Source organism: Taurulus bubalis (assembly GCF_910589615.1).
Source record: "Taurulus bubalis genome assembly, chromosome: 3".
NCBI classification, from domain to species: Eukaryota; Metazoa; Chordata; class Actinopteri; order Perciformes; family Cottidae; genus Taurulus; species Taurulus bubalis.
The window spans coordinates 13,064,196-13,073,428 of NC_136591.1; positions in this window are offsets into that span (position 1 = coordinate 13,064,196).

A 9,233-nucleotide genomic window follows, 5' to 3' on the forward strand; every position below is an offset into this window, starting at 1 on the left:
ATCTTCAAGTTCGTCTCTTTCCTGGTGGGGCAGGACTGCACACTGCTGCCTTCACATGCTGTCGGACATATCCCAACTCCAATTAGAGAGAGCCTTTTCCGCGAGTAGCAATGTTACATGTGTTGTAAAAAAGTCAATAAACAATTTTATTTTTAGATTAACTTGGTAATACATACTGGAATATATGTCTACTACTATTGCCTATTTAATGACGCATGACATGAATGCAACATGTGACGTATAGGGAGCTACTCTGTCCTATAGCAACAGGTATAGGCTGCTGCTGTATGTACAATATAAGACGACTTTTCTTCAGTGCAGCCTACTTGTCACGCAGTGTTATGAATATGTATTTGTTTATTAATGAACACGTGCGTGAATTCCCCATTCTGCAACTACAGCAGCTATCTGCCTCTTGTTGACTGAAATTAAATAAAAAATAAAAATAAGTGTCACTTTTCCGGAAGCACGTGAACACTCGATAAAATGAAAGGATTTGGGAAACGTGTGGGGTGTAAGTGAAGGCAGCACGGCCTTGGAAGTGTGGACAAGTCCATGAAGAAATTAATCTGATTGACCAGACGCGTTGATATCGCAGAGCAGCCAGCATAGCGTGTTGTGGCGCGTAATGGCGCGTATCCGCAACAAACATGTGCAGGCCGTGGTGCTGCTGTGCTGCTACCAATAGGCGGGACTGTGGCTCTTCTGAGCCGCACAGCTGGAACATGAGCGGAGGGCTGGCGCGCGGTCCAGCTGCGACCTGATGCCTGGGAGCTCAGCTGCCTCTCGATACATCACATGCACACAACTTGCTGTCGGAGCGCGCCGGGAGACGACTTGTGCGCACTGTAGGGTTAATGTGCCGTGAACCAACACTCGCAGAGCCCGTTCAGAGAGTCTGAAGAGGAATCCGACCGAGTGCGTCTGTTCTGATGAGTTCTTGCTCTTCGATCATCGGCGCCTCTCTCTCTCTCTCTCTCTCTCTCTCTCTCTCTCTCTTTCTCTCTCTCTCTCTCTCTCCGCAGGACTGAGGTGTTCCCACAGCCAAACAGACGTTTTGAGTTCAGTGCTGCTGGTGATGTAACGCTTCTCCTCTCAGCGTTCAACTGCACAAACTGTGATCACCACCGCCTCCGCTCCCGAAGCATGGGACCCGTCAAACTCTGAAGGTAAGCAATGTGCCAGAACTTACTGAGGCCACTCAAGACCTTTTTACGCATGGCGGGTTTCAGACGCTTGTATTTTAATGTGCGCTTGTTCCATTTCCCTCCTTAATCACCTGGTCTTCATGGAACATATGTTGGAGGCATTAGGGAGTCATGGATGCGCGTTGTACTTTGTGTTGAGAAAAAATAAGTAGTTGGGACTTGTAGATGACATGAGTTTCATCTCACAGCTGTCAAGGATATTTAGTAGTTGAACTAATGGATTTAGGGTCAATGCTGATTCTTTTCAGGAAGAGGAGCATCACTGAGTGAGCAGAGTAGAGGAGGATGGGGGAACGCCTATTGCTAAAATTAGATTGAGTGACCTGCAGGGACTCTAACCTGCTTTGACTGAGGTGAGAATGATGGTAAACAAAAGTCAGTCGGCACGCAAAGGTTTGGCATCTGGGAAGTGGAGGGGTGGAGAGGGAAGATACCTGGTTGAGATGTCCATCAAATGGCACTAACCTCCAAGACAATGATGATAACCAATACACACCTGTGTGCTGATGAGGATTCAACACTGGAGGCCACATTGGGAGTCAGCCTCGGAAAGGTCAGACTTCCCTTGCTCGGCTCCTCCAAGTCAGCCCCCTCATTACCTGCTCAGCCTGCAGCTGTCTATCTGACTGCAGTGATTCAAGGTGATTTCCCCCAGCAGGGATTAGGAGGCGTCTTTGAGTGCCAGGAGGTTGCTGATTACTCGCTCTGCAACGTCCTCGCTTATACTTCAGCCCTGCCTTATGCACGCATGTTTTCATGTCAGAGCGGTGGGATTTTACTTGTAAGCTGTGACTGGCTGCCTCTCTGGACTTTATGAAGTCTTAGCAGCAGCAGATTTTGCCGCCCGTCGTGTCCCTGTGGGAGGCAGAGAAGTCACTTCGGTGTTCGTTTTTTTCGATGTGGCCGATGTTGGCCGGATATGCATGTTGCTGATTAACTGTTCCTATTTTGAATATTGGACAGGCTGGCTTTGTGTGCACTTGTTTGTCCAGATCAGCGTCTGATTCAGAGAATGCAAATGTTGCAGCCATCGACATCAGCCGTCATATGTGACGGACAATTCAATCCGCAAAGCACAGATCGATAAGACCATTAGTCAGAAGTCCATTTTAGCAGACCGCAGCTTATTTGATCAGCAGTTGCATCAAAGCAGCCCCATGGTCTCTGTGATGTCACGTACATATTTTAAAGATATACCGAGCTTATAAAATAAAGGAATTCAAGGATTAAAAGTGCCCTGAGCACACTAGTAACACTTTTTTTTAAAGCCCCTGCCTCTCTATTCCTCCTCTCTCTCCTCCACTGCCGCAGTGCAATTACCTCAGGCCTCTGGAGCAGCCACCCTTGATATTTAGCATCACTTCCAGCCACCTCCTCCACCTCCACCTGCAGCAGTGTTGCTCTTATAATGAAAGCCAGCCATAATTGGATCCATTGTGCAGGGTTGCTGCTTTATGCCAGAGGACCAACAGCAACACATCTGGGACGAGGAGGAGGAGGAGGAGGAGAGAGGAGGAGGAGAAGAAGGCATCAAACTAAGGCAGAGCAGAGGCACACAGTAAGGAAGAGAAAACAAAAACTTAATCAACACAAGAGGAAAAGGCAAAACGAAGATAATTACTGAGAGCAGACAGGGGCAGCAGCTCAGCCAGACATGTGTGCCGGATGTTCACCCATTATCAGAGTGTAATGGTCCAATGCACTTGCTGCCTCGGTCCACTGGCTTCTCTATCTAAACTTCCATCAGCTAACCCCATCTATTCCTCTGCAGTCCCTACACTCCTAATTACCTGTGCCAACCTTTCTCACTTTACCTGCCGGGCCATATTCACAGTGAGCATGTGCAGAGCAAAACTCCTTTCCATCATGGTACTCGGGTACCTGCACCTGAGTCACCTGAATGAATACCCTTTCTTCTGTTGCTGGAAGTGTTTCTTTTTACAGAAAAATCACTTACTTGGCAGGACAACACTGATCCCTAAACTGATGTCAATAAATTATCTTAATTCTAGGTTGATGTAACTTTTTTTGATGCAAACAGGGTCACTTTGAAACTATTCATCTTGACTCTTTCTCTGTTCCATGGGGATCTTTTGGTTCCTCTGTCACCTCCCATGAAAGGGCCCCTGTAAAATGTCAGCATGTCACTATGCACTCTGCTCTCCTCCTCCTCACCTTTAAAGGCATGGCTAGAATGCCGGAGAGAGAGGCGGCAGCGGCAGAGTGGGAGCCAGAGAAGGGGATGGTAGCTGTTAAGGGAGAGTGTTGGAGTTGAAGAGCCATAAATCAAACTGTGGCTGGAATGAAATCAGTCAGGGGGGAACACAATAGTGGATGATCCTGGTGGGAGGGAGAATGAACACTCACTGGCTGCTGTATCTAACGTAGTGTAGTAATTACTTCAGGCAGTGAATTAGCAGCAATAGTGATTGCATGGCTGTGATTAGTCAATGTTTCAGTTGACTGGCATGACTCTGTGCTATAGGTGTTAGGCGTGCCTCTCTTTCAGAAAGATAATTTACATTTTTTTTTACGCTTGTGGTATCCTGCACCTGCAATCAAAAAAAGCTCCTCTTTTTTCCCCCCTTTACTTTCGTTTTCATCAGTCTGTTTGCAGTCTGCAATCTCTCACGCTCTTTATCTGAATATGCATAATGAATTATGTATTATGACAGCAGGAAATTGTGGGGTTTGTGGTCTGCTCGGGGATGCAAGCTGTTTTAGGGAGGAATACATAAACAGGAACTAGTCAGAGCTAACGCTGTTATAAAAGCCTGCAGGGGTAATGAAGAGGCTGGCTGGGTGAATGTGAAACTCCCATGGGCGTACACACATGACATGAAACTAGTTCAGAATGACTGTTGCATGAAAGCAACATAGCTCAGTGAGCACGTCTCTGACAGGCAGGAGGCAGCGAAGCAGATAAACACTGCAAAGGAGACATTTGTCTCCAAATGTTCAGTATGTGCCCTGTTCTGCAAACCACACACACATTTCTTAGAATACCCCTGAACTGTAAACATGGAATGATTCAGCATCCCTTGGTGCCTGAGCCCAACAAGCTTTTCATGGGTGGATGTTTTCCTGCTGCTGCTCAGCCTCACCTCGGTGTTCCTGCATGGAGGGTGGGCCTTTGGTGCTTCCGGCCAATGGAGTTGAAGCTTAATCTTAAAGAAACAGTTTAACCTGTTGGGAAATATTATTATTTGCTTTTCTTGCCTTCTTTTATGAAGGCAGAGAGCATGTAGCTGGTTAGCTTAGCTTAGCATAAAGACAGGAAACAGGTTTGCCAGGCAACCAGTGGAGACACCAGGAAGTTACTGGTCTAAGTCAAAAATAGTATTTAGCACTTAGCTTTTATATTTAATTAACACACACGAGGAAATGTTCATCTTTAGAGGTGCACATCTAACCTGTACCTTAAACCTGTGTTATTTCACATGGCTAGCAGGGGGTTACAAAAATAAGTCTGATTGTATAGAAATTAGGGCTGGGCATGTTAACGCGTTATAAATGTGTTAACGCAGCAATCCATTAACGCCTATAATTATTTTATTTTGCGTTAACTGCATGTTGTTGTTTTTTGCATAGGGACACAGCATTGATGCAGCCACCAGCGGCGTTACAACGTGCACCAACTGTTGCTCTCACTGAGACTACTGGGCATCGCTGTAACCAGTTATCTCGGAGTTACAGTTTGTAGCGTACCCCTCTGACAGTTGGTCTAAAGACCGTAGCTTTAGCCGTTAAACGGCGCACTATGCAACTTCCGTTTCTGTTTTTCGCCTTCAAAATAAAAGCACTGTATCTCAAAACAGGAAACCAGATACATTTTGCTTACGGCAGACAAAACACTTTGTACTTGGCTCTACCCACTTCTGGTTAAAAAAAAACAGACTCAAGGTGTCAAATGGCAATTTGCAAACCCCTGTCTTTATGCTAAGCTAAATATGTGGCTGCTGGCTCTAGCCACATATTTACTATACAAGCATAAAGTGGTTTTAATCTTCTCCTCTTACTCTGAATGCTGATATATGGTAAAAACGTTCTTCTTGCAAACACAATATCTTATTTCTGTCTGTTATCGCATGGAATTTGTTCGCCCCAGATAAAACACTCTATAACAACAGGAAGTGTGTTTCCTGACATCAGCTATGCAGCGGTCAGGGTATTCCCCCAAGAAACCAACTGTAATATTTTTCTGCAAAAGATGATGTATCACACATGCTGTATTACACAACATGTGGCCTCAGCTTTCACTCATCACACATCAAGAGTATAAGAACACTTTATCTAAGAGTAATGAGTAGTCATCATTAGAAAAATGCACTGCATATGGGATTGATTGTTACAACTTATTGTTTACAGTGTGGACCCGCACATATAGTCGTCACATTTCACACACACATACCAGCACACCCTTCCGGTATTTGTTATGAAGCAAAGTCTGGTAAAAGGACAGACGTTTGAGCAGGAAGCCTCATAACAAAGCAGTAAAAACAATGTGACACAATGATACATTGTTGTGTTTCTGGGCCGGGTGGGGGTCAGAAGGAAGATATTTTAGCAGCTCATGGCAGAGCCCTTTCTGTCTCACACATTGCACTTTTCATTTGAAGTCAGAAAGTTGACATGTAAGATATGAAAGTGTGCCAGATGTGACACAGGATACGTGACTTTTTTCTGTTTTGGAGGACGTAATAAAACCTTACACTCTAGCAGCTGCTTTGTTCTAGTAGCGCATTGTGAAATAAGCATATTTCTAGCATTATTCTATTATTTCAATTTTATGAACAAGTTCTGCTTGCATCCTTCACAGATAGAGTATTAGTTTTACTTTTGAGGCAGATTCACGTTGCATTTTTTCTTAATTACTACCCCTCGCTATATATCCCTTTTTAATCAACAATCTCTTCCCACTTTTGACTGGGTGAAAGCCAGGTTGAGTATGCTCTCTTCCTGCTTCCCAGTTCCTCCCATTCCTCCCTCCACCCGCCTGCCCCCCTACGTCCCTAAGGAGCAACTGTAGCCGCTAATCTCAGTTCGCAGCCGGTGAGTCCCCACCGATGTGGCATTCTGTGGGTCCAGGGAAAAGGAAACGTTTCCCTTCCTGCGTTCAGTACCCTGCAGTCTGTAAATAGAGCCTGTCACCAGCTGCTCCGTAGGCCCAGATGAAGAACTATATCCGTCCCATCATGCAACACCCTTTCTACAACTTCCTAAAACAAACTAGTGGGTGTTGGGAAAGAGATAAGGGTGGTGTGTGTATAACCTGAAAAAGTGGTGCTTTTTGCAGTCTTGTCATTCACATGGACTCATGAAGACATCAAGATGAGATAAAGTTCTGAAGTGCAGATGACTGGCCCTCCTTTCGGAAACTGGGGTCAAAGTTAGTCCATAAAATCAGTTATTTTATATACTTGCATATAAACAAGTTTTTCTGCCTCTACCAGTCTAAATCAAACTACCAAGTTGGATTTGTAGTTATAAAGCATTTCTAGTTGAGGCATATGATGACAGGATATAAAATTGACTCTTAGTGCCACCATACTCGCCGATAAAGTAACGGTAAAATCCGTGAAACAATAGAAAATGGAGTAACAACAGCCACTATTAGACAGATAAGAGAAGAAAAAAAAACACCTCTGTCACAAGACACAAAGAGGTTTATAGGAAATGTGGTCATTGTTTTTAGAAACATGAGCAGCAGTTTGATCAGAACAACAGTATATTTGTAATAACACATAATGCCTTTTGTGTGGAGTCTGCATGTTCGTGTCATTGTGGGTAGTGAGTGTGAATGGTCTCTATATGTCAGTCCTGTGGTAGTCTGGCGACCTGTCCAGTGTATACCCTGCCTTTGCCCAATGTCAGCTGGCATCGGCTCCAGCACTACACACAACAAATGGTGGAAAAACAGCTGAACGATAGACACATGTATATCAGACAATATGTTTTTTGCAATTTTCTATAAATACAAGGTTAAGCAGCTTAAACATTATTGTGTGGCTCATTTTAAGTACACGTTTTGAGAAAAAGACACGGATACAATTCAGATTTTCATTCATGAAACCTTTGAATTTTCTTTCATATCAGACTCCAAAAGTTATCCGGGCCACAGCCCCCCTTTACTGGTCTATGTTAGATGCATCCTAACGACCAAAGCAGGTCCATCACTGACCAGCCAACCAAGACTGCCACCGCATCTACTAAAATGCTGGAGATGTAACCTTTTAACATGTTTGTGTGGGCCAGAATGAACAAACTATGTGTGTGTGTTTTTCAGTGTCTGCCTAATAGCTAATTAGAGTGAATCAATGTGTCCCCATTTTGTAGCTCATGACTACTATCCATGAAGACATCAATCAAACTTGTTTTCCCCAAATGCCAGTGGGGAGGGAATAACACTAAATCAATGGCTGTATGGAGACTGTGCATTACCTCGGGATATTAACTGGCATAGAAATGAGCCCATTATGGCAATATCAATAGCAGAATGGATATCATTATCTGTGTGTCTGTCAGTGTCTGATCGTCAATCAGTGCTAGGGTCACTTTTAAGACATGAAAAGGCATTAAAGATTTATGCTGGCAGTTTACTTTGATTGTGTGGACTTTGTTAGAAGGCATTGGCTTGGTCCGATGGGATTTAAACAGGAAAAAGGCATGTATACACAAAATCATTTACTCCATGCATGTCTTTTGATTGAGGGATTCCCTCCACACAGACTGTATACAAGAAGTGGACGTCCTTTCGGGTTGTGGACTGTGGATTTTGAAACATTTTGGCCGTCACCTACTTTTTTTGCAACCAGTGAATGGAAGTGACCATATTTGGACTAGAAGAGTGAAGCTGGTAGCGACCTGTCAATCACAAGGTAGACACGCCCTAAAGTATACCCTGCTTTATCGTCTATTTTACTTTTTTATTTTTATTTTTAAATGTGACCTTAATTTATGAAATGAACATCTTTTTGTATTGAAGAAGACTTTAAACCAGCGATTAAGACATTAAACTTGCATTTACAATGTTTGCTGAGGGAATAAATCAAGAGAGAAGTAGTCTTTTTCTCATAGACTTCTATACTTGGACTTGTTTTTGACACCAGGGGAGTATCCCCCTGATGGCCAGAGAGAAGGCAAGTTTAGGACACTTCTGCATTTGCCTCACTTTTCATTGAGAAGGTGTCTTTCTGCGTTAATAATAATAATAATAATAGTAATGAGGTTTATTCATATAGCACTTTTTCCAGTCAAAGGTCACAAAGTGCTGAATAGGAGTCAGGAAAAATAAATAAAAATGTTAAAACCAGATTGACAATAACGGCCAAACAATTCCACAGAAGATGTGACATTTTCAGTGCCCACTAAATTCCGCATGGCCAAGATTGACCAGGCACCCGTCAACTTCCCTTTATCCCCGCTGTGCCCCGTCCTGTCGCTAATCTGCCTGATCGATGGCCCTGGATTGTCGTCACCAGGCAACCAAGGATGGCACCAAAGCTCTCACAGTGGGTGCTGCCTAATCAATCTACCGCCTGCTGGAAGTATAAACACACATCAGTAATCATGTGGGGGAAAATACTTAAAGAATGGCCAAAAAGCCAGACGGGGGAGGGCTATATGTTCTTCTGAAAGCACAGAGAAAATTATTCTCTGGATCGCGACAAAGAGCTCCAGTCAGGGAGATGATGAATGGATAGCAAGATGGTATCATCATCAAGACGGCCGCAGTGCCACACCAGACTCCATTAAGAGCCGGTTTACCCTTTGCACACAACCTTTTGTTTTGTTCAGTGTCAGGGCCTGTTTGGATGGATACAGTAGGTCCTTGCATTTGCAGAGTAAGTAACATCCTCTGCTCTCGAGGACAGACTGTCCTGAACTGAACGGTAAAAGATGCCCACTTTGTTATGGAGAAATTCATACCCAGATCTAGATGACTCTTGTTGATAATTACTTGTTGTGTGGCAAAGCCACTTTCCTTCTGATTATATTCATGAGATTTGAACAGTGGTGTCTGAA